This window comes from Equus caballus, chromosome 1 (genome assembly GCF_041296265.1).
Source record: "Equus caballus isolate H_3958 breed thoroughbred chromosome 1, TB-T2T, whole genome shotgun sequence".
NCBI classification, from domain to species: domain Eukaryota; kingdom Metazoa; phylum Chordata; class Mammalia; order Perissodactyla; family Equidae; genus Equus; species Equus caballus.
Window position 1 is genome coordinate 180,140,559 of NC_091684.1, and position 27,918 is coordinate 180,168,476.

Below are 27,918 nucleotides of genomic sequence, written 5' to 3' on the forward strand. Positions count from 1 at the left end.
AAAACTAAGCCAAAAAAATAGATTTTTCATTAAACTGAAAATGTCAACATATTTTTCTGTTTCTCCACTCTCCTACGTAAAATTCATTCTAGCTTGCAAGTGTGAAGAACTATGTATTTCCTTTTGAAAAACTTGGTGAGTTTGAGACATATTTTAAATGGAAAATGTTCAAGAAAAGCACTCTAAATTTGGAAGTCTTCAGTGTCAAGAATAACTTTTCTGAAGCTAAAATTATTACCCTTTTTTAATGCCTTTAATTCTTTATTTTCTGTTTATGTTAATTCTTTGGTGTAAAACTTCTATTTAATTCTTTGAAGACATTCTTCAACACTCTTTAGTAGATGCTCCTGAAATGTTAATGAGTAATAAAAGCAAACCAAAAAATATATCTTAGTCTGAACCCAAAGGAACAATCCAGTAGTACAAGAAAACTAGCTGCCTTTACTGAATTCTATGGCTGTGACCTAACAGCAGTATCAAGTGGAGTCACAATTCACAGTGTGACCAGGACACTGACATAAGGAAACAACCACAAGTGGAATGATGGACAAGACGACCTGGTAAATCTCTTCCTTGACTAAGCTGTAGGATCTCATGGAATGACACTATAATTACATGGAAAGTAATTGTCATATATTTGCCAAGAAATTACATGGTTGACAGTACTCTCTGAAAATTGTTCTGCATTCCTAATGCCAACAGCTATGTTAGCAGAAATTGAAATTAGAAACAACCACAGGAGGTGTTTTCTTCTCATTTAGAAAACTATTTCATTTAAGAAGTAAAATTTAATTTACAAGTAAATATTGTAAAACTAAAAATAAAATGGAATGACTTAGAAATGTTCCTAAGACTTATTGTTGTTTGGTATAATGTTGACTTTATGAAAACAACAAAATCATTTACTACATCTCAAGCTAATTGTATATCCTATTTTGCAACTGCCGGTACTATAAAACCATCTTTCCCAGGTTATTCCTTACAAACAAATGAATGTGTCAGATTCCAAGAGGCTAAGAAAGGAATAACTATATTTTTTTACAGCTTGCAACTCTTTTCCCAAAATAATCTAAAAGCCTTTTTTATGAATCATAAGAGTTAATATTATAAGAATAGTTTTCAATTCAGAACGATGTTCAAATTAGCAAATGAGAGGTTTTATGTTCTCACACTGTTGTGGCATAAATGAGGAACTCCTCTTAGAACAAATTCACCAACTAAGACCAAAAAAGTTTATAAATGATCATTATGCTACAAACTGCTGAAACTCTTAGTTGGCAAAAAACTGGAGTTATTAATCATATGAACTCTGTGTAAATAAAGTGTACTTGAGCTTCTCTCTTACTAAATTTATCTAAGCCCTTAATAAAATTTAGCACTACTCTAAAGTCTTGTCTACACGACAAAATTTAAAAACAAAAAAAGAGATGCATTTAAACATGTTTTCAAGAATTTATTTGAAGTTGTATAATGAATTATCTTCTCTAGCTAGTGCATTTAATTAATATAATAGGTTGTCAAATTACCTACATATATACGTATTTTCTTTGTTGGTTAAGCCAAAATATGTGGCAATCAGGGAAGATATTTAGTGTCAAAGAAATCAAGTTTTCTTCTTATTTTTTCTTTACGTTTCACTCAGGAAGTTAACTTTATTGCAGAAAATAAGATTAAAATGTTCCGTACTATGGGGTAAAAGCAGTGTACAAAGTATTATTTATAGCAGCTCACACTGGTTAAAGAAAACAAGTATAGAGCCAGCCCTGATGGCCTAGTAGTTAAAGTTCAGCACACTCCACTTTGGCGGCCCAGCTAGGGAACCACATCTCTCATCTGTCAGTAGCCATGCTGTGGCAGCAGCTCACGTAGAAGAACTAGAAGGACTTACAACCAGAATATATAACTACGTACTGGGGCTTTGGGGAGGGGGAAAAAAAAGAGAGGAAGATTGGCAACAAATGTTAGCTCAGAGTGAATTTTTCACAGCAAAAAAAAAAAAAAAGGAAAAGAAAAGAGGTATAAAGAAGATTATATGTGGAAAAATGTACCTCCATACATAAAATATCTGAAAGACTCCATAAGAAATTAGTAATGCTGATTACCTCTACAAAGGATTATTGAGTAGGTGGAAAATAGGGGTGAGGGAGAGACAAATTCCATGAAATATCTTTTTGAAACTTTTAAATTTTATGCTGACTCCATGAATTATCTACTCAAAAATAGATTTAAAATAGGAAACAAAGAAATATGGCCTTCTCTTTAATGAAAGGATTGCAAAACTGGGATCAAAGATTCAAAATAGAAGCTGTAGGACTACAAAAGAGAAGAAAATCATTCCTTAGATTATAAGGAAAGTTGGCATCTCTCATTTTGCAGAGTATAATGAAAAAAGGAAATTTTCTGAGGATGAATAGGTAGTTTGAAAATGAGGGCCTTGAAAAGAGAAAAGTATCATGTAGGTCCAGAGGGACAAAAAGGAGCATTGGACATAAATAAATAAGAATAGTAGTAACTGTATAATTTAAGAAGAGGAAGATACAAGACTAGCCTTCCAGCACCCTCAAACACACACACACACACACTCTGTATTCTCTTATGTGACTTTATGGGACATCAGGGGACTCACAATGATCTTACCAACTGTTCCTCTCACAGAAGTGAGCCCCCAGTAGCCAGTTTTTGCTACATAGAATCAATTCTTTGAAACAAGTCTGATTAAAACTTGATCAATCTACTCTTTTGCCAGGAAATGTCAGACTCCAAAATCCTGGCTGTACTTTTGTCCTTGGTTTCTGTGAAATTATCCAGTATCCAAGCCTTGTGATTCACTCTAGACCATTCTCAAATGGGATCTCGAGAGAGTGAGAGAATTAAGCCCCAACCCATGCACTAAGACCTTTATTTTTATGTATGACTTAACTTCTTTCTCCTATGCATCCAGAATGAAATCTGATATGTATGATCCTTGGGAGGATTGGGAAGATAGTCATGCAGATCATTTTCTGTTTGTAATCCAAAGGGGAAGAATCCCATCGAGACTGTGTTACACTAAAGAAGCATGGTTTTAATGTCAAAGAGTAAATTCAAAATAACTCAGTTCTCTCTTTCAAGTTCTAAGACACTTTGCAAGGGGATATTGGGAGCACAACAATACTTCTTTGAAATCATGCCTTTTTCTCTTTTTGGTTTTTGTTTCACACCATGGTTGCTTCACATCTTTTTTTATTCTCAAACTATTCTGAAAAATTTTCCCTCCTCTCCACACAATTCCATACTGTCTCTCAAGCCAGAAGTAGCTAGTGAGACACTTCTGCTACAGTGCTACACTTTAAGATTGCCAAAGAACCAGGCAATGAGTACCCCCAAGGGCACAGAGTCTGCAGGAATTGTGGTAATTCTATTACGCTAAATTATTCATGAGAATCTGCTGGTATATTTTGCTCTTTCCACCTCTATTTCTCCCTCTTAATTTTGGTCCTATATCTTCAGAAACAAATATTACTATTTTTTCTTTTTTGCTTAACTTCATTTTATTACTGAGGACAGAAGATTTCTAACCAATGCACCTAGAACACCTACTGAAAGGTTTGTCTTGAAAAGAAAATACTCCAATATTTGCAAAGCTTGTCTTTAATGTTTTTGTGTATGTGGGGGAGGAAGAACTATTATTCTACCCTCTAGGTTCTTTTGGCCAGTCTAAGAATTAAATTGACATGAGAGAGAATAACAGGAGAAAAGTCAAACAAAGTTTAATAACATGTATACATGGGTGAAACCAAGGAAAACTGAGTAACTCACCAAAATGGCCAAAGCCATCACCTTAAACACCATCTTCAGCTAAAGACAAAGGGGGATGTTGGGGCAGTGGTTTGGGAGTAAGGCAATTCACACACAGATGGGAAAACAAGTGTTTCCTGGACTATAACTTTGAGAAAAATGGGCCTTGATAGGTGCCTTCCTGTCTACCACATCTACAGTTTTGTATGGTGGTAGCTCCCTCCTGGGACAGCACATGTATCTTAAATTCTTTTAGGCAGTTAGGAGGAAGGTCAAAGTTTCTGAGTCTTTTGTTCTTAAAAATAATCAAGCTAAAAAGACACATTTTGGGGCGGCAAATTCTGATCCCCCACATACACATGAAATAAGCTAAATAAACTTTCAAAATTAAGTTAATAAAGTTTAAGTAAAGAAACAGCAAGACATTTTATGTTTTAGTGTAGGTTGTCACTCAACTAATGCTTTACAAACATTCATAAAGTGCTGAGTTTAACTTATTGCCATTAGATGAGCATATCCTGGTTATTGCTTTTTTTCCTGGCTTTTATCACTCAGCAAAAATGACTGAGGTTCATCTATATTGCCTCATATAATCATTCATTTCTCTTTATTACTGAGTAGCATTATATGGATAAATCAAAATTTATTTATCAATTTATCTTTTGAAGGACATTTGAGTTTTTCTAATTTTTAGCTATTTAAAAACAAGCTTCTGTAAAAATATTATGAACATTGACATATAAGCTTTTTCATGAACATAAACTTTTATTCCTTTTGGATGAACGAGTGGGAGTGAAATGCCTAGATCATATGCTAGGTGTATGTTTAACTTTTTAAAACATTGCCAGACTTTTCCAGAATTGTTGTACTATTTGGTATTCCATCCAAGCAGTGTAGGAGACATCAGTTCCTCCACCTTTTTGCCAACATTTGATAAATGATCAGTCTTTATAATTTTAGCAAATCTAGTAGGTTCGTAGTGGTATCGTCTGATTTCAATTTTCAATTCTCTCATCACTAATAATGCTGAGCATCCTTTTCGCTTATTGTCATCTGTATTTCATCTTTGGTGAAGTGTGTGCTCAAACATCTTGCCCAATTTTTATTCAATAGTTTGTTCGATTATTGAGTTTTGAGAGATCTTTATATATTCTGGATAAAAGCCCTCTATCAGATACATACTTTGCAAATATTTCTCCCAAACTATAGCTTGTCTGTCATTCTCTTCATAGCATCTTTCAAATAGAAGTGCTTTTAAATTTTGATGAAGTGTTTATTGATTATGGTATCTCAGAAATCTTTACCTTATGTGAGATCACTAAGATTTTCTCCTATGATTTCTTCTAGAAGTTTTATATCATTAGGTTTTATATTTTTGTCTATAATTCATTTTGAGCTACTTTTGCTGATGCAAGGCATGGATGAAAGTTTTTTTTTTGCATGTTTATATTCAATTTTTCCACACCACTTTGTTTTCAAACTGTCATCTCCCTACAGAATTGTTTTTCACTTTTGTCAAAACTTAGTTGTATATGTTTATGTAGGTCTACTTCTGAACTCTGTTCCATTGATGCATTTCTCTATATTTATGCCAATACTACACTGTCTTCATTACTCAGCTTTAAATTAAGTCTTGAAATCAAGTAGTACATCTTGCTACTTATCTCTTTGTACCATCTGTACTCTGTTTACATTTGTCTATTTTTCTGATAACTTTTGAGTTATCAGAGTATTTTTTATGATCCAATTTTTCTCTTTCTTTGGTAATAGTATAAAAACCTTGCAATAATATATTTCTTCCTAGTCTTTTTTGCTATTGCTTTTATACATTATACTTATACACATTTTGTACCAATGCATTATTTTGTTTGGGTAAACAATTATCTTTTTAACAACTTTATTGAAACAAAATTCACATAAATATCATTACCTGCTTTAACGTGCCCAACTCAATATTTTCAGTGTACTCACAGGGTTGAGTCACCACCACCACCACAATCTCATTTTAGAACATTTTAGTTCCTCCTAAAAGAAACTCCAAATCCATTGGCTATCACCTCCCATCCCTCTCCTGAATTCTAAGAAAGTCATTTTCTGTCTCTATAGATTCACCTATTCTGGACATTTCATATAAGCAGAATCATACAATAAGTGGCATTTTGTGACTGGCTTCTTTCACCCGTATAATGTTTTCAAGTTCATCTGTGTTGTAGTATGTATCAGTACTTCATTTCTTTTTATTAACAGATAGTATTCAATTGTATGAATATACTACATTATTTTTTGGATGTTCAGTTGTTTCCACCTTTCAACTATTATGAATACTGCTGTGAGGAACATTTGTGTATCAGCTTTCATATGGATACATGTTTTCATTTCTCTTGGGCAGAAGTGGAATTTCTGGGTAATAAAGTAACTCCATGTTTAATTTTTTAAATGATTGACAAACTGTTTTCCAAAGTGGCTACTCTATTTTATGTTCCCACCAGCAATGTATAAGGGTTCCAAATTCTCTACATCCTTGCCAACATTTATTATATGTTTTTTTGATTATTGCCATCCTAGTAGATGTGAAGTGGGATCTGTTTATAGTTTTGTTTTCTCTAATGACTAATGATTTTCAGCATCTTCTTATATGCTTAGTGGCCATTTGTATGTCTTCGTTAGAGAAATGTCTATTCAAATCCTTTCCTCATTTTTTTAATTGGGTTATTTGCCTTTTTATTGCTGAGTTATATGTGTTCTTTATGTATTCTTGATACAAGTCCCTTATCAGATCTAAAAATTCAGTTTCTGTTAAAAAAAAAAAAAAGAAAAAGCCAGCTGGGGTTTTGATAGGGATTGCATTGAATCTGTAGTTCAATTTGGGGAATACTGCCATTTTAACAGTATTAAATCTTCCACTCCATAAACGAGAGATGTCTTATGACTTATCGAGATTCTTAATTTCTTGTAATGGTATTTTGTAACTTGCAGCATAAAAGTTTTGCACTTCTTTTGTTAAACTTATACTTACATATTTTATTCTTTTTGATGCTATTGTAAATGGAATTTTCTTAATTTTATTTTCAGAACATTTATTGCTGTTTTATAGAAATACAACTGATTTCTGTGTATTGACCTACGTACTACAGCATTGCTGAACTCATTTACTAGTTCCAATAGTGTGTGTGTGTGTGTGTGTGTGTGCGTGTGTGTGTATTCCTTAGGATATTCTAAATACAGGACTATGTCATCTACAACAAAGATACTTTTACTTCTTCCTTTGCAATCTATGTGTCTTATATTTCTTTATCTTGCCTAATTACCTAGCTAGGATGTTCAACACAATGTTAAATAGAAGTGACAAGAGGAGACTTCTTGTCTTGTTCCTGATTTTATGAGTATATCATTCACTCTTCCACTATTAAGTATAATGTCAGCCGTGCACTTTTGATAGATGGCCTATGTTTGTAGATTATTGAACAAGATCCATTCCTAGTTTGTTGAGCAGTTTTATCATGAAATTGTGTTGAATTTTTTCAAATATTTTCTGCATACATTTAGGTGATAATATGGGTTTTATTCTCAATTAATATGATGTATTACACTAATTGATTTTCAGATGCTAAACTTCACATTTGTGAGATAAATTCTGCTTGGTCGTGGTGTATAACTCTTTTTATATATTGCTGGATTCAGTTTGATAGTATTTTTTGAGGAATTTTGAGTGTGTCTAAATATTCCCAAAGAGTATTGGCCTGTAGTTTCCTTTTCTTGGGGTGTCTTTGGTTTGGGTATAATGGGTTTGGGTAAAAATGGGCTTGGGTTGGGTAAAAATAGGATTATATGATGAGTTAGAAAATGTTCCTCTTTTTTATTTTTTGGAAGAGTATGTGAAGGATTGGTACTAATTCTTCTTTGAATGTTTGGTAGAATTCACCTGTGAAGCTATCTGGGCCTGGGCTTTTCTTTGCGAGAAATTTTAAATTACTATATTGATCTCTTTAATTGTTTTAGGTCTCTTCATACTTTCAATCCAGGGAAGAACGGAGAAGAAATATGCAATTATACTGCCTTTTTAAATTATCTACATAATTGCCATTTAAACCAGATAATTGTGTTTTTGCATGTGGATACAAATTACTGCCTGAAGTCTCTTGCTTTCAGCCTGATAAGCATACTATTGTATTTCTAAAAGGCATTTCTTCTAGCAACAAATTCTCTTTTTTTAAATCTGGTATGTCTTTGCTTTATCTTCATTTTTGAAAGCTAGTGTTCCTGTTAGAAGATTCACAGTTGACAGTTTTTCACCTACAGCACTTTCTGTCATCTCACTGATTTTTGGCCTCCATGGCTTCGATGAGAAGTCAACTGTTAATCTTGTTATTTTTCTTGTACGTAATGAGTTGTTCTGTTCTTATAGCTTTTAAGATATTCCCTCTATCTTTGGCTTTCAACATTTTGACTATGCTGTGTCTGGATGTGGATTTTTTTGCATTTGTTCTACTTGGAGTTTTTTAGCTTCTTGGATGTGTGGATTATGATTTTCATTAGATTTGGGAAGTTTTTAGTCATTATTTCTTTTAATATTTTTTCTGTCACTTTCTTTTATGATATACCTCATATGTGTTGGTGTACTTAATGACGTCCCACACTTTTCTGAATCTCTGTTAATAATTTTCATTTTTTTTTCTCTATTTTTCCCACTGCATAATCCCTAACAATGTATCTTCGAGTTCACTGATTCTTTCTTGTGCTAGCTCACACCTACTCTTGAGCCTATCTAGTGGTTTTTTTCATCACTATAACTGTGCTTTTCAACTCAAAAATTTCCATTTGGTTCATTTAAATGATTTCTATCTCTTTATTGACATTCTCTATTTGATTACGTATGGTCATCACACTTCCCTTTACTTATTTGAATGTGGTTTCCTTTAGTTCTTTGTACATGTTTATATTAGCTGCTTTGAAGTCTTTGTCTGCTAAGTCCATCATTCTGACCTCTTCAAAAGCAATTTCTATTGCCTGCTATGTTCACTGTGGATGGGTCACACTTTTCTATTTCCTTGCATGTCTCAATTTCTTTGTTGATAACTAGACATTTTAGATAATATATTGTAGCAATTCAAGATATTGATTTTTCTCCCCCCAGGAGGTTGTTTTTGTTTGCATGGTAATTTATTTACTTGTTAATGACTTGTCTGAACTAATTCTGCAAAGTCTATTTCCCCCATGGTATACACTTCTGGTGTGTACACTCAGAGTTTTTTCCCTGGCTACCCGTGGATCTGCATAAGCCACTTATTGGTCGTTTTTTATACTTAAGCCATCTTAGCCAGTTATATTTTTACCATTGGAAATGTGTGTGACTTGGAGACTGCTATCGCACTACAGATAATTTACATTTTTTTGCCTCAAGTTCAAGCAAGAACTAGTACCTTGGAGGTTCCCTCTCTGATCAGTCCTGAAAAGGCACAGCCTTGGGCATGCACACAGTCTTTCTGATTGCCAGGGATGACTCTGATGTTATTTTTAAGCCTGGCTTACTAAGAATTTTTCTCGCGTCCAGGTAGCTCATTATGCAATGAGTGTTTGGTCAGAGGGTGTGCTTGTACTCCTTATGCCAAGGTTTTACCCTATGTTGATGGATCTGTTTGCAGCTTGGGGAATGCTTTCAAGTTTGCCTCGAATCCCTCTTGGATTTCTCCTGAGTGGGCACAGTCTAGCACATGCATACAAGCTTCCTGACCCCCAGAGTTGATTGGGATCCGTGGAGGACTCTTGTCTGTCTCTGTTCCTGTTTCTCTCTATTATCGCATGCAATACTAGTAGACAGGAGTCTAGGTTTCTTGAATCTTAACTTGCATGTCTATAATATTAAAATATCCCCATAACTGTTCCTCCTCTAGTGTTCTCCAACTGTGTGGCTTCCCTGACTTTGAAAGTTTTTGGCTGCTGTTCAGTGCTCTCAGGATACAGTTTAAACCTCTTAAAAAAGGCTTACTAATTCCACTTCTCATTTTATATCCAAAAGAATTGACAGTAGAGTCTCAAAGAGATATCTGTACACCCACATTCATAGATGCATTTTTTTCACATTAGCCAAGAGGTGGAAGCAAGTCAAGCGTTAATCGTATGGATGAATGGATGAACAAAACGTAGTATATACATACTATGGAATATTATTGAGCCTCAAAAAGGAAGAGAATTCTGAGCGTGCTACAACATGGATGAGTCTTAAGGACATTATGCTAAGTGAAATAAGCCACTCACAAAAAGACAATGCATAATTCAACTCATATGAGGTGGCTGGAGTAGTCAAACTCATAGAACAGAAAGTAGAATGGTGATTGCTAGGGACTAGTGATGACTGGGAAAGGGGGAGTTAATGAGTATGAATTTTCAGTTTTGCAAGATGAAAAAGTTCTGGAATTTGGTTGCATAATAATATGAATATATTTAACAGTGCTGAACTACATACTTAAAAATAGTTAAGATGATAAATTTATGTTATGTGTATTTTACTACAATTAAAAAGAAAAAAAGTTTTAAAGGGTTACTACATCCTTCATGATCTTACGCAGCTTCTCTCTCCAGCTTCATTTCTCACCACTTCTGGAACCTTCCCCTGAACGCTGTAAGCCAGCTATCATTAGCTACTTGCCATTTAGCAGATGCTACATGCTCTCTGCCACATCTCTGTCTAGATAAAATGCTCTCACCCGTTTGATTGGCACGCCTACTTATTTTTTAAAACAAATTTATTGAGATATATTTCACATGCCATACAATTCATCCATTTACACTGTAGAATTCAATGAGTTTTAGTAAATTGACAGATAAGTACAACCATCACCACAGACAATTTTAGAACATTTTCATCACCACAAAGTGAAATCCTATAGCCTTTAGTCAACACTCTCTAATCTCCTCATACTCCCACAACCCAGTCTTAGGCAACCAGTAATCTACTTGCTGTCTCTATATATTTGCTTATTCTGGATATTTCGTATAAGTGGAGTTGTGTAATATGTGGTCTTCAGTTACTGGCTTCTTGTGCTATTTCCACACCATGATATTATTTGGCCATAAAAAGAAATGAAGTGAGGCTGCCTGGTGGCGCAGTGGTTAAGTTCGTGTGTTCCACTTCGCCAGTTCAGATCCAGGGTGTGAACATAGCTCTGCTTGTCAAGCCATGCTGTGGCACGCATCCCACATATAAAGCAGAGGAATATGGGCACGGATGTTAGCTCAGGGCCAGTCTTCCTCAGCAAAAAGAGGATTGGCAGCAGATGTTAGCTCAGGGCTAATCTTCCTAAAAAAAAAAAAGGAATGAAGTACTGATACATGCTACAGCATGGATGAAGCTTGAAGCCTACTCGTGTTTCATTTCAAAGATTTGAAGTCTCTTTTGCCAAGAAGCATTTCTTGACACTCCCCAAATCTGCTTAGATGATACCCCCAAAATCTTATTTGCCTTTATTTTAATCCTTAATTACTCTGTATGGCCCCCAGTAGTTTTTAAACTCTTTTTGACAACTGTAAAATATTATAGAAGTATATGTGAAGGTACTTTTTTATTTACTTTTTTTCCTCACAAGTACCCATTGATTTAAAAACAGATAAATTAAGATTAGTGTTTCTAAACAGTAACTTCACAATAAAATAACCTAGAGAGATCTTAAAAATTCAGTATCTGGACCCTATCTCAGATCAATTATATCACAATCTCCAGAGGGAGGGCTTGGAACTGAGACATCGGTATTGTTTTCAAATTCCCAGCTAATGCACAGCCAGAACTAAAAACTACTGATTTAGACAGAAAAAGCCTCAGTCACCTCTCACCGCAATATGTTGTATGTGTAACTAATAGTACTGTAAACATTGTCATGATTTATAACATTTATTTCATATAATTACTTCTTAAATCTTATAAAATAATACTTTTCATAAGATAAAATATACTTACTACGTGCAAAATTGCATAAAGCACATCAATTTTTCTGACCACTTTTAACATTTTATCTTAAAGTAAGAATCTCTAGAAAATACTTAATTACCCCTAAATCAACCATTCTGTTGCCCCTACAAATTGAACCCTTGTATATGTCTCATTTATTAACATTACAGTCACTGATCGCTTAACAACAGGGATATATTCTGAGAAATACGTCGTTAGGCAATTTTGTCATTCTGTGAACACCATAGAGTATATTTACACAAACCTAGGCAGTATAGCCTACTACACACCTAGGCTATATTTTACTAATCTCATGGGACCACCATTGAATATATGGTCCATCATTGACTAAAATGTCATTATGCGGCACATAACTGTGGCTGTATCTTCTTTTTGCTTACCTTTAAATTTTAGAACCTCCTAGATTGCAGGAATAAATCAAACTATTTCCTTTAAAAGCCCATAGTGCCATTTAGCGAATGCGATCTTTGGATCGTTAAAGTGTGTTCTGTCAAGTATGGTAATGAATACAGACTGCATTAAGAAGATCTTTTTCTGGTTCTTCCAAATATGGGAAGGGGCAGGAAGGGAAGCAGCAATTTTAAAAGCTTCTCATGTGTTTCCCATAGGTTTTTACCTAGTTGATAGTTTTTTGCCAAGAATATATCTTCAGTTTTCTAAACTGACTTGTATATTTCACCTGATAAAATTTGAATACTTCATTCCAGGAAAAAAATCATGCTATTCAAAGTCAAATAAATTTCTTAATGCAAAACATCTCCAACAAACATAGCTGAAGACTATAAATGAGCTAGAAGATTGGTTTCTATGTATTAAAGACAATAAAATGGTATTTTTACCTCTATAACGATAGACACTCTATAGGTTAAGGATTGGTTAAATACCCAGAGGGTGACAGAGAGGAGAGAGGGAGGACAAATAACACGCATACTCAATTTTGTTAATAAACTTCAATAAGAAGGATTCAAGAGCACAGACAGGAAGGATATTTTTAATAGTAACATCTGTAACATCTAGTCTTTAAAGTGAACAATGTTTATGACCATACGTTAAAGCTTTGTTAATAAAAAGATATATTTCTAATCATAGTAGAGATATTTCCTTCTACCTTAAGAAGAAATAAAATTACCCGCTAATGACATATAGCATAATCTGTAGACCTGGGGGATAGTCTGTCAAAAAAATCTTTTTCCTATGATTTCAAATGATAAATATTCACAAAAGCCTAATCTTACTTGGTATTAGATATATGGAACGCCCCTAGGCATGAACATTGTAATGTTAAAATCTCTTTCCATATTTCTTCGTTTGCTTTAGCGTTGAAAAAAAGAAAACCTCAGATTGAGATCATTTGCACAGAACTGATCAATTTTAGAAAAATGAAAACTGTTTGAATTTATTCAATCCTCCTGTCCTTGAAATGCCATTTATGAAGCTTTTCAAATTGTCTCCAATAAAAGGCATGTCACAATATTTACATCTCTTCTGGACTTTCCCTTTTGTTTTAGTCCTTAGTGTGCTCTCACGTCTTTTTGACCTCAATAGTATCATAGAACAAAAGAATGACTCAGAATTTAACATTTCTCCTTTTTCCTAACCTGTATACCTTTCCAAATAGCTAACGTTACGGACCTCAGTCACATTATGCATCCCAAGTGATGCAGAGCTGGGCTCTAAACAGGTGGACACATCTGTTCCAGTCCATCAGACTTGACTTACACTGACTGCATTCTGTAATCATTATGGTTTTTATCCCAAATTACAGTGTCAATCTGTTCAGAATTAATATGTATTACTCCACCACTTGTTACAAAATTTTCAGGTTATTTATTGGACCAAATCCTGCCCTAATCACTTAGGCACAATTCCCACTGAAAACCTAAAAGGGAGAATGTGTATCCAGAGGTTATGTTTTCATCGCATGTCAAAAGATATTTTTGCATAAGTGGATGTTATTGGTATTCCCAGTGAATGCTCTTTCTGTGTCAATGGCGAAAATTTGCTTAAAATTTTAGTGCACTGGTTTGGATCATTTTAATCGCTTCTTCCAACACATGTTATATCCCAGTGTGGTTGTTCCCATAATGAAGAGGGGTTGACAAGTTATTTACTTCACTCAGAATGTAGCTTATATTTTTAATACTTGGGAAATTATAGTTTTAATTCCCGCTTCCCTTTTGTGTTGGGTATTTTTTAAAGACTATGAGTCCTTGAAGCCACAGCTTTGTTTTATTATAACGTAATGAATCATGTCACTGTGATTTTATTTCTCTTTCCTCTTCTATTTTCCCTGAAGCTAATACACGGATTTTATCGAGGAGGAAAAAAGTTATTAATTCATAATTATTATATAAAGGTTAATTTGGCTAACATCCTCCGAATGACTTTCCCACCAGCTGGTGACTTTATTCTATCTTTTTTTTTTTTTCTTAGTTGATAATGGAGAAAGGTGAGGCTTCGAAGCTGATAAAAATTAAAAGCAAAATCTTAAAGAGTAAATGGGTCTAGAAATCTGATGAGAAAAACGGACTAAATGACATACCAAAATATTAATGTATATTTTCAGTTTTCAAACCCATGGAAAATAAAAAGAACAAACAATAGCAACAGCTAGTGGATACAACAATAAAACCACAAATGCACTGCTCTTTCACTCCAAGATTAAATTTAGTAGGTAGAGGTAGTTTCATTACCATATTTCTAATCAGCATCTCCACTTGCCTGCTATTGCATAGGAAATGGCAACAGTGCCTATGGCGATACAAATCCTATTAACTCGATGCATCATACACGAGGAAGTTGTAATCCAAGTTGAAACAAGATCAGGGGAGAATGATCAGAATTCAGCTAAAAAAAAAAAAAAAAAGCCCTCATCTCTGTACCTCCTTTGACTTCTTTTTGGTTACAATAGGCAATGCAGAGAGAAAGTTATCCCCAGGTGTTACCAACTGAATGCCAGACACTGCCCAATAACTCATCTCAGAGTCTATCATGGTAACTATGAAGGCCTGACTAAGTTATTTGAACAAACTGCTTTGCAATTATTAGACATGTTATGAAAAAGCGTGAATAGCTTGACCAGCAAATTTTCAATATATTTTCCCCCTCAGGCAAGACTAAAACTTAAAAATAAAACTCCAGAGACTCTGACATTCTTCTCATCACATAACACATCCTGGTAGAGAATAAAAAGGGGGAAAAAAAAGGACATGAATATTTGAAAAGGCCTTTTGAATCTTGCAGGCATAAAGTAGAAGTATATATCATTCTCTCAGACCCAGAGTCCATGCAGATACACACTGAAAGACACACTTTGTACCGTCATCCTCTGCTGATATGTCAGAGGAAAAGCATTCATTCTCACCTTTTCAGCGTGTCTGTCATTAGGTACATTAACATGGATGAACCACCGCAAAATCAAAAGGCAGCAGAGAGGTGAGCTTAAAGGGATAAAGTTTTAAGCTACATTTAAGTTGGGCTTCAATTTGAGGACTAAACTTTGTGTTTCTATAATTACCTTCCCTTCTCTACACACCTCAGGAAAATAAATACTAATTTGATATGCTCTGTAGTCCATTTGTCAGCATTTCACTAAACATTCCTCAAGTCCTCCTATAAATGAAGGAATTGACTGATGCTGACAAGAGTTGAACAAGATTTCCTTTTTCTGTCAAAGCATTGCTTATTTTGATGTATCATTTGAAAGTAGAACACAAAAGTACTTGCTTTTTCACTTCATTTTATAACTAAAAATAATGTTAACTCAAAATCAGTTAAGTAGCAACACATTTTATTAACTTAAAAATTCTTATCCAAAAGTCAGTGATAAGCACAGACATTTCTATAACATTAAATATGCAAAAATAAGTTTCAGTGCATTTATATCCTATTCCTGCACATAGTTCAATATTTAAGTTATAATTGTACTAGATTATCCCATATACAGTATCATCACTTGGGAGAAAATTTTAGTCATTAATACACTAACATTTTCTTTAATATGTAGTCATTGACTTTAATACAGATTTTAAAGGTAAAGGAAAAATGTGAGAAAAATATTATGTTATTGAGAAAGCAACAGAGCATAACTTGAGATTTGATCCTAAATTTTCCTTATATGTTGACCAAATTATTACTGGAATTTGTAAGGCCGAATTGTTTATCAAACCATAGTAGAAGAACATAAATTTTGCTGACCTTAAATTTCCTAAAAAAAAAAACAAAAAGAAAAGGAAATTCATGTTTCTTTTCTTTTTGCTAATTTCTGATTCTATGGAATAGTTGTCAAATTTGCATCTCATAACTAATATAAAAACCTCAGTATTTATTTTGAGGTTTCAGTCTAAAAAGAAATGAGATTATTTTGATGTCTGATCCCAACAGCTAATTTTAGCAAGAATTATGGCATTACCCAGAAATGTCTAGTAAATTATATTATTTATATACTTGTATCTGACACACTGCAAATTGAACAGATGTACAGATGTTAAATCTTTCTCTCTCTCTCTCTCCCCCTACCCCCACCCCATAGATTAAAGGTTTTTGAGCATCTCATCTGGATCAAATGCCAAATTTTTGATCAGACAACTTTATACCATCTCTCTTGACTTTTAAATTTTTTACAAAGATGATTTGTTAATCAATTCAATGGGGGAAATTCTTTCACAATTTATACGTACATCAAATCATCATGTGTACACTTTAAATATCTTGCGATTACACCTCAATAAAGCTGAGAGGAAAATTATTTGTTGATGATGACTTCTGCTTTGAGCAAAAATTACTTTTAATTTCTCAGACCCCTAAAGAAAAAAAGTGACAATCATGGAATAAATAAATTAAAAAACAAATAACACATGCATTTATTCTTATTTTTTTTTAACTTAAGCTTGAGGGTTGACAGAACAAAACAATCAAAAAATGACTTTGTAAGAAAAATTAAAAACCAGTACATCTTGGTTCCACCCGCCCTCGCTATCTACCCTCAACAGAGCGGACACATTAATCCCTTTCACACCAAAGTCAGATCACAACAGACCTCTGCTCAGAACCCTGAAATGGCTCCTCACCTCTCTCGGAGTAAATGCCAAGATTCTTACAATGGTCTGGTGTGCCCTACGCCATCCCTTGTACCTCACATTCATCTAAAACTCTCTTCTCCCCTCACTGGCTATAGACAGTCTGGCCACTTTGCTGTTTCTTAAATGTGTGTCTAGGATGTCTCCACTCCTGGGCCTCCACACTGCCTGTTCACTCTACCAGGAATTCTCTTCTCCCAGATATGGGTATAGTTAATTGCTTCACATTCTTCAAGGCTTTGCTTATATATCACTGTTCAGTGAGAATGGTCTTTATAAAGTAGAACTCCACCCTCCTTACTGCAAAGCCCCCTTTTCCCTGCTCAATCTTTTTTCTTTTCTTTTGAGGAAGATTAGCCCTGAGCTAACAACTGCCACTAATCCTCCTCCTTTTGCTGAGGAAGATTGGCCCTGAGCTAACATCCGTGCCTGTCTTCTTCTACTTTATATGTGGGACGCCTACCACAGCATGGCTTGATGAGTGGTACATAGGTCCGCACCCAGGATCTCAACCCGTGAACCTCATGCCATCAAAGCTGAGCACGTGAATTTAACCTCTTCCCCCACCCTGCCGCTCAATCATTTTTGATAGTATTTGTCACCTTCTAAGATAAAATAAAGTTTAAATATTTGCTATTTTTGTTTTTATGATCTGCCCCTCTCCACTGGGCCATAAACACCATGAAGGCAGTAATTTTTGTCTTTTTTCAATCACATGTCCCAGGCCTATAGTAATCCCTCAGTTAATATTTACTGGAGTTGTTAAATTAAAATTGTTTTACTGAAGTGAATCTAAAGCAGTCTCTGCAGCGTAACATGATCCTTTAATTATTTTAATAAACTTTTCAGTCGGGAAAAAATTTAGATTATTATTTTAGATAGCATGAAGAGTTCCTGTATACACTGCATCCAGCTTTCTTTAATACTAACATTTTACATAACAATGGTACATTTGTCAAAACTAAGAAATTAACATTGGTTCAGTGTAACTAAACTATATAGTCTTTATTCAGATTTCACCAGTTTTTTCATTAGTCTCTTTTCTCTTCCGAGATCCGATCCAGGATACCACATGCATTTAGCCATCGTGTCATCATGCCTCCTCCAGTCTGTGACAGTTTCTGAGTCTTTCATTATCTTTCACAATCTTGATACTTTTGAAGACTACTGGCCAGATGTTTTGTGGAATGATATTCAATTAGAGTTTTCCTGATGTTTTCTCATGATTAAACTGGTGTTATTGGTTTTGGGGAAGACTGTCACAGAGGCGAGTGTCTTTTCTTAATTGTATCATATCAAGGGATACATAATATCAACATGATTTATCACCAGTGATGTTAACTCTGAATACTTGGTTGAGATGATGTCTGCCAGCTTTCTGCACTGGAAAGTTATTTTTTCTCCCTTCCATACTCTATGCTGTGTAGGCAATTCATTAGGTTTAGCCCACACTCAAAGGGAGGGAAATTAAGCTCCACCTCCTGAATATAAACATATCTACATATATTATTTGGAATGCTTCTCTGAGGAAGATGAGTTCCTTCTCCCTTATTTATTTATTATTTGTTATTTACATAAGTATGAACTCATGGATATTTTTTATATTCTTTGGGTTTTAATTGAACATAATCGATATTTATTTTGCTGTTAAGCTGTCCCAGCTTTGGCCTTTGGAGGGGTCTTCAGGTTTGCCTCTGTCCTTTAAAATATTATTAAAATATGTTCACATCCTCTACAATATTTCTGAAAATTTCTGTGGGCTTAAATTATCATAGTCATCTTTTCTTCTATATTCCCCACAAGACGCACCCAAAGCATTATGTTTAGTATGTCTTTCCATCAGCATCAATGATAGAATAAATCACGTCCAGCACAGGGGATAACTTAAGATAGAATGTTACTCACTGTTGGTCTCAAAACAAAATCCTCTCAGCCATCGCCAATGTGGACATTTTCTCACAAGTCTACTTCTCTCCTGATGCTCTCCTGTGGTCTCTTGATCCCTCAAGAGTTTTCTCACATTTGTGCTCTTCTTGCAAACCTCACAATCCCAAAATATCCAATTTGTTTTTCAGGCAGTCAATTTAGCTTTCTCATTGTTTGCAGTGACCTTACAGATAATTCCACACGACTTATCCAAATACAAACCATCAAGGTCTTTTGATGCAGAATTCAATCCTCTTCTTTGGGGGCAGAAAATATGGTGGTTAGTTGTAGGCTAAAATCATTTTTTTTATTATTTATATTTTGAAATATTCATAGAGAAAAAGTTTAAGGAGTCTCCAACAAGAAGCTATAGACCTAGCACTTCCTAAAATGATTTTTAAAAACATAAATACCATCTTTTAGTTTCTTTTAGTGAAATGCTACAGATATAAGTTAGCAGAAGTAGTAGAATGCCTTGGAAAATAGTTGTCAGGGTGATTTTTTGGATATAAAAAAGTATTATCATTGGATTTTAATACATCTATAACATTTCACTAATTTCCAGTTCCTAGCACTGTAGCAAAATAGCATGGATAAGGAGCCTACACATACCTCAGAGAGGCCTAAATCCCAGTAAATGACACTTTATATTTAATTCAATAGGTTTTTCCCATAAGATGGACTGAAAGCACATCCTGGTGGGAATATGCAATGGAACATGCTTGGGGAAAAGTGCAGACTGAGCAAATTTCAAAGATGGATGGAATAGTTCTTGGAGTGGATTATAAAAGTTAAGATCTATGGCAAGCCAAACTGGCAAAAGGAAAATAGGTCTGGGAGAGATGCCAAGCAGAGTGAGTCTTAAGGTAAAGATAAGGGTCAACTCACAAATAAGGAAAATAGAGTCTGGAACCTAAAGAGTTTCTGTTTTTAAAGTATTTGGCAAGGATTCAGGAGGTGAATTTGGAGTTAGATTTCCTCTATGGACTATTTTAGATAGACTGTAGGGAGAAGCATCCATAATCAAATAAAACAATATAAAACTACTTAGAAGAACCATCCAATACATAACAGCATCTGGCTAGCAGTACCTAAAGCAGCCCACCCAATGGCCCACCAAAATGCCTATGAAGATACAGGAAAATATGAAAACTCACTTCCAAATTAAAAAGCAATTTGAGAAACAGCCTAAGGACAGAATGTGGAAGAAATTGTCACTAAGCCTAAAGTAGTTTATTTGGGCTAAAAAATTCATCCAGTTTTTATTTAATAAAACAGTAGTGATTACCAGGAAAAAGGAAGGAAGCCAGTTCATACCCCATTCAATTATTTGCCCTTGATAGAGAAAGCAAGAGGCTATACCCACAAAGTGTGCCAGAAACCAAGTAAGCTGAAGTTGGAAATGATCTTGGCAATGCATTACATTCTGAGATGTGTGGCTCAAACTAAAATGGCTTATGATTTTAGGGGAGTCAAAATTCTGTATCAAAAGGCCTAACTAGAGGGGCCAGCCCAGTGGCACAGCAGTTAAGTTCACACGTTCTGCTTCAGCAGCCCGGGGTTCGCCAGTTTGGATCCCAGGTGCAGACCTATGCACTGCTTGTCAAGCCATGCTGTGGCAGGAGTCCCACATATAAGTAGAGGAAGATTGGCACAGATGTTAGCCCAGGCCTAGTCTTCCTCAAACAAAGAAAAACAAAAGCCTAACAAGAGAAAAGCAATAGAACTCCCCTAACTACATGCTAAAAATCCCAAAGTTTTGTGTGCGCCTCTCAACACTTACGAGCTATGACAAGGAAAGAATAATGGTATTTAGGAGAGTATTAGCCATACTAGTAACAGCCATGTAATAGTTGTTTATTTGGTAGAATCAATTGCAGACTTCCTGGAATTATCCAGAATGATGAGTTCACACATTTCAATGTTTATTTATCAGTGATGAGGATTAATCTTTAATTGTTTGTTCAAATACAAATAATTGTGTTTGTGGGTTTTTATTCACTTTTATTAAATTCCTGGGAAAGTTAAATGTACTTTTATAGTTTCGGGTTGTTTATATTTCTTATTTTATGAAATATTTTACTATATTCTTCATATAATTTTCTAACAGAATCTTCATATTCATTTTAGGAACATTCCATAAATTAAGCAACTTAATTGTTATCACATCTCACATGTTCTCATTTGTTCTACTAGTTTTCCATTTGCATTATTTTATGAACTTATCTGAGTTTTTAAAGATTTGTAATCAAATCTGTCTATCTCCTCCTGTATAGATTCTTTATATATCAATGGAGAACAGAAGGTCTTTGGGCAAAATCAACAGGGAAATTTACCATGAATTGACTGAACCCAGCCCTAGATAAAAAAAAAAAAAAGTCACTTACTACATCTACTACTGAAAAGTTTCTTACAGACGTGCTAAATATCCATTTATTCCTTATGATATAACCTGTAATAAGATAATCATGAATTAGAAAACCTGAATCATAAGTCAGGAGTTCTCAGATTTCTTGAGATCAGAATTAATTTTATGCTTCAAGGTTTGTTTTTTAATAATCTTTTTATTTTAGAATAGTTTTAGATTTAAGAAAATGCTACAAAGATAGTACAAAGAGTTCCCATATATCCTACACTCAATTTCCCCTATTGGTAACACCTTACATTACTATGCTGCATTTGTCATAATTAATGAATCAATACTGATGCATTATTACTAACTGAAGCCCATACTTTATTCAGATTTACTTAGTTTTTACCTAATGTCCTTCTTCTGTTCCAGGATCCCATCAGGAGACCACATCACATTTAGTCATCACATTTCCTTAGGCTCCTCTGGTCTGTGACAGTTTCTCACACTTTCCTTTTTTGGGATGACTTGGGCAGTTTTTAGGAGTGTTGGTCAGGTATTTTGTAGAATGTTCCTCAAGCGGGGTTTGTCTGATGTTTTCCTCACAATTAGGCTGAGGTTGTGAGTGTTGAGGAGAAAGACTACAGAGGTCAAGTGCCATTCTCATCACTTGATATTAAGGATACATACGATCAACATGACTTATCACTGCTGATGTTTTGACCTTGATCACTGCTGAGGTAGTGTTTTCCAGGTTTCTCCACTATGAAGTTGCTCATTTTGCTCCCTTTCCATATTGTATTCTAAGGAAGTCACTTCTGTGCAACCTATATGTAAGGAGTGTAAAGTTATGTTCTTCTTCCTTAGATCTGAGTGCCTAAACAGATTATTTAGGATTCTTCTTCAAGAGAATATTTGGCTATTTTCTTCTATCTATTTATTCAATGTTTTATTTATATCAGGATGGACTCATAGATATTTATTTTATATTCTGGGATAGGATCCAATAATACTTTGTTAATCAAATTGTTCTGGCTTTGGCCTTTAGGCAATCTTTCAGAGGCTCCTGTGTCCCTCTGACATACTCCCATCATTGTATGAGTATGTGCGTATGTATGTGTCTATCTGAGCACTTTCTTAACTTCCAGCACTGTAAGAAGCTCCAGTCTCATCTTATATTTTCCCGGCCCCAGAGTCAGCCATTTATCAAAAGAATCTTGGTTCCTTTTATTGGAAGAGGGGATTAGAAACCAATATTTTTCCCCTAGTATGCTTGTTGCTATTGAGGTGACACAGCAAGGGAAGATGTATGTATACTAACCAGTGTATATATGGAGATCTACAAATATTTCTATATGTATCCATTTTTATCTATATTAAGCTTAACATGAGTTCATATTGATGTCTCCAACTCTAATCCATTACCTCACAGATTATTCTAGCCTTCTCCCCTTGTTTGTCTATAATCTCCCACTCCAACAGTGAGAAGGCTGGCTCCCACCTTCAGCCATCCATTACTTAATCTTTAAATTCCAGAATACAAGGATAGCGGTTTCAGAATTGTTAACCCATACCCCCACAGAAAAGCACTTTATCAACTAGAGGATAGTGCTTATGTGTTTATGAAGTGCTTGTCTTACAATACTTTGGCTATCAGCCTTACAGTGTCCACTCATCTCCAGAGTTACTTAGGTCAGCACATTTTCCCAAAACCTTTCAGTGAGGTTTTTCACAAATTTGTAATAGCCCTCAATTTTTCTAGGGGACCAACACAAGAAATGTTCATTTGAACACCTGTGTCTTCTGCCAAACCATACTTGAAAATGACGTCACCCATTATGTTACTCATTTTGCCTTTATAAAGATACATGAAATAAATCCCTCCCTGAATTCAGCAACAGATAAAAAAAAATCAGTACCCAGGAGAACATGTATACTTTATTTAATGAGACCAGGTATCTTTAAACTTACTTTATCAGAATAAAATAACCACGTGCCCTCTAGTTTTATCCTTTTATGTTACTTTGTGAACCAAAGCTAAATTTAGATATCAAAGACGATAATTAACAAATCTTACAGTGTCCAACAGTAGCTCTACTCTGCTTCTTGTAACTGGTTTTTATTTTTTCAATTTTTAAAATCATTCTGTTTATATCTTACTTTTCAAGCTGCCTCAAAAATGTTAAAGAATTAGCAGCTTTAAAATAAACAAATCTGGATGATTATGCCTCCAAAGTTCTGGACATACTGAAGTCTTCACATGCATATGTAACTAAAATATGTAATACATGAAATGAATAGTATCATGAAAAATTAATTTTCCCAAAATGATTTTTGTGAGCCTACTCTGTGCAAAGCACACACTATAGGGCATGTAAAATAATCAATCCTTAAGTTCCTACAGTTTAGCCAAGAAAATAATACTTAAATGAAAAGAGAAATAATTCTCTATGGTTATATATGTTGACAGCTAAAGGAATCATGTAATCAGTGAAAATATAATGATGCTTGGGATAAGAGAAAAACATTATTGATTGGCAGTATTCTGGAAAGTTTTATTGTGAAGATCCACTTGTTCAAATATTTTACAAATGGTCATTAAGCACCTTTGACACGCCAGAGACTAAATGCTAGAGATCTAAAGATAAATAGCACAGTCCCTAACATCAAATAACCTAAGTCTAGATCAGGGTACCTCATATATGATCTCAAAATTTTGGTAAATTGGAGGAAGGAAAAAGACAGAAGAAGAGCTTGGGAAATTTTGTAGAGACTTACTCGCACAAAAATATTTGGAGAACATCAAGTAGACTAGCCTAATGTAAAAAGTGTCAAAATATACAAAATGCGTCCCTCTAGATTGAACATAGGAAACTCAAGAAGGAGTTAAAAAATGAGCCCAACTTTTAAAAATGAGTAGTATTAATAGAAACAGAGAAGAGTGTCAAGATAATTACACAGAAGAAGTGATGTACATAGAGACAGAGATATGGAGGCAAAATCCACTGATTAAGTTAATGGGTTGTTCTCTCATGAGTGAAGAGTTTAAAATATATTTTAGGTCTAGAAAAAGAAATTGGACTCAAAGAGAAAATGACCTTGAATGTTCTGATGAATGCTTAAGGAAAACCATTTGTCTACGATATGTAGAACAATACTTGAAAGAGGTAAGGATACAAATTAAGATTGTTTTTTACTAATGAGGCACAAAGTAGTGAATAAGAGGATAAAAGAAATGGTAGATGTCAAAACAATTAATTGAGTCAAATATGAATCTGAGTCGAAGTGGCTAGAATGGTGAAATGAGAAAAATTAGAGAAATTTTGGTTACAAAAATCAATTCCATTATAAACGTTTAATTTTATATCCCTACAATATCAGTCAGTAAATATAGAACAAGTGCTTTTCAAATATAGACTGGGAGATAGGAAGAATGGATTTGAGACGTAGACTTGGAAATCACCTGCATAGAGGATGCTGTGAGCAGTGAAAGTATAAAGAGATGTGAGAGCAGAAGTTCTTGGACTAAGGTTCAAAGAATACCAGCATCCAGCATCAAGAGCAGATAGAATGAATCAAGTAGAAAGGGAAGGAAGCCTGAATTCTCACCATGTTGGTTTGCACTCTTTCGAGTTTCCAAGACTGGGAAAGTTAGAAATGAGCAGATGAAAATCAGGAAACTGAACAAAAATAAACTTGCTTATTTTGTCTAAAATGTCTAGTTAACAGTTGTCTGTTTTTCTTGACCTGATATTTACAGAGATTCTAAGTGAGACCTAGCACTCAAGATACATGTTTTGCTTTGTTTTTTTTAAGTCTAAGACATGAAATATAGATGAATGTAAGCTAAGGACTTTCCAAGGCATATGGCTGTTTGCTCATTACAAATTAAAATAAAATTAAAGAAAAACTGTTGAATACCTTCCATTAATTAAGGAAGTTTCTCCTTCTGTGAGCACCCACTAAATATATCCTGAACTCATTCTAAAAACTTCACCCGGAGCACCAGTTTTAGCCTGATCACTGGACACCACCTGAATACAGTGAATTTTCACCTCCTCCTGAAGGACATGTCTGACTTCTCCCAGTCTGTCTGTTTACCTACCTTTGTTCTTTTCTCTTCCCTCTCTCTTCTTTTGTCCTGCCTTTCTCCTCCTCACTTCCTACGCCTGCACAATTTCAAGTGTCTTCTCTTAGGAGAGTAATTGTTAGTAACATTTACCATCAATTTCAATCTGTTCTTTTGGCTATTTGAATTTGAGTAGAATCATTTTAATCAATTTAAATACAATCATTCAATGTACGTGTATTCAGAAGCTACTACCTATAGTAAGTTACAGAAATACAAAGTTACTATGAGGATCTCAGTTTATTGCAGGATATCTCATTTTTCTTGAACCGTTCAAATTAGATATGGACATGCAAATAGCACAAGCAGCAGAGAAAGAAGGGGTTACACAGATCAGAATACCACCTGAAGGACTACAGTTTGATGAAGTTCATAGTCAATGCAAAAATGCGTGGGTAAATTTTGTTTCCTAAATGTTATGGACATTGAGGGCAACATTTCATTATGAATCCAGTCATTTCAAACCATATGTCAGTGGTTTATAGTTTCAAAGACAAAAATATTTGATTCAAGTTGCTTTAATCTAAAATAATTTCTAGCCTTACTAATTATTTCTCAATTTCTTATTTTCTATTGAATTCAAATAGAAGATAATAAGGTACCAGCATATTAAATTCTTATAAAAACCATAATACAGTATCTTCTTTTGCTGTTTGCTGCTGTTTCAATAGTTATAAGTAGGTCATATAAAAGTTACATGTCATCAATATCTCAAATAAGTTATTTTTAATATTTCCCATTGCTAAAGAAAATTCCATCTGAGGAATTAAGCTGCTGATAGAAGATTTTCTGTTTATCAATACTGAATTGTATTATCTATATATAACTAGTACTTTCCTGTAAAATAAAAATTTTAATAATTTCCAGCTCTTATTTGTTATTGTTTCACATAAACTAGGGATGTAAATGTTATCTAAATATTTTAATCCTGTTTTTACTACTAAATGTTTACCAGTTGACAATGCATGTATAGCGGTTATAATTGGTGTGGTTTATAATTATGCATATCCAGATTAATAAGACAAATGGCAGGGCTGGTAATGGCATCATATTAAGAAAATAAATATATTAAAAAACTATTTAAAACCATAATTATATAAAGGAAATGAGAGCTATTTTAAAATCTTTTCTAGGTATAAATAATCACATTTACCAAAGGGTATTACAGAAATCACATAAGCAAAAGATATTACAAAGTATTATTTAGAGAAACAATTGGAACTCAGACTTCTTAATAACTACTCGCTACTGCTGGCCAAATACAAAATGAGTGTAATCTACCATGATTAATTGCTTATGTTTTTTTCCAAACTATATAATTGAGGAACAGTGTAATCAATGATATAAATGTAACTCTAATGTATCTTTCATACACAATCTTAATGGCTTTAATTCTCTCCAACTTTGCCTATACATAAGAGCAAACTATATTTGTAAAAGATCGGTTTCTATTATTGCTCTGATCCCAGGTGACTTGTAAGGGAATTTTTTATCACATCAAGCATAGAAACACATTTTAAGATGAAAACATATTTTATTTTGATATTCTTAATGGATTAATGTGGCAAATGGGCTTTAAAACATAATGCACTAAGCAAATGTAAGATCTTGTAATTACATCCTAATAAAAACAGAAGTTACATAAATGATCTGACTTGCTGTACTTTGTGCAGTTTCTGAACTGCTACAGAAAGAGACTGGCTCGGGAGTTGGCTTCTGCCCTGCTGATTGATGTGCCTTCTCCACCATCCTTCAGCACAATCGGCGCAGCCCACCAGGAGTACCACTCAGGAGCCACCGACATCATTTGAATGACCCTTCATCACCTCCAGTCCTCTCTTAAAACTTCCATTAAAAGAGGTCAAATGCTGCCTTGGAGCCTGTTAGCAGCTCCCACCTGAAAGTCACCCAATTTTCATTTACAATTTGTTAGTCATTTGTGACGTGTTTTTCAGCAGTGCTCTTTTTAACAGCTTCCAGTTTGTTCAGTGTCTTTTCTCCACCTGCTCAGAGAACTTCTTCTGATGGGAAAAGTTCAGTTGATACCAAGGAAAGTTTAATATACTTCTATGTTTATCCTTTAAGATTTCTTTTCTTTCTGGCTGATAGGTGATGAAACAACATTCACACAACTACAAAGTTCCCCTTTCTATGATGGATAAATTTCATGTCATCCCAGAATACCTGTTTAACATTAAAAAGTTGATGGAAATCTTTGTTATCAAGGAAGATCTCTCAAATAAATACCCTTTTCCCCCCCAAAACAAATCTGCATTATTTTTATCTCCATAATATATAGAAGATGACACATTATTTCAAAATATTAGTGTTCTCTTATTCCCGGGCAAGTAGAGAAAGCTATAAGAGCATTGAAATAGTGATTGGTATATATGTTATTATTGCAACCAATTTTTCTACTGATCTAAGATTCATTACTGAAGCACCTAGCTTAAAGTGTTTACAAAATGAAAGAGCCAGCTCTCTGTATAAAAATAATCTCTGTGGTTATGCCGGCGAAGATAAATTTTATGATGACTCTCAATTGTAAGGCTCTGAAGCCGGCACTCACAGTTAATTGCACTTTCAACCAATGATCTCCAAGTGCTTTACCAATAAGGGTTATTGAAAGTATTTCACACAAGAGCAAATACAAGCGACTTATCAAAATCATGGAACAAATTTCAAACCGGGTCAT

General features: G+C 34.4%; 1 long non-coding RNA gene across 1 annotated transcript in view; it reads left to right on the forward strand.

Annotated features, from left to right (window-relative positions):
• LOC138925125 (uncharacterized) overlaps positions 1-27,491 on the forward strand; it is a 31,085-nt gene extending 3,594 nt beyond the window's left edge. The window contains exon 3 of the long non-coding RNA XR_011440914.1: positions 26,897-27,491. This is a non-coding gene — a long non-coding RNA (uncharacterized lncRNA). The remainder of the gene's footprint in view (positions 1-26,896) is intronic.
• The last annotated feature ends 427 nt before the right edge of the window (positions 27,492-27,918 follow it).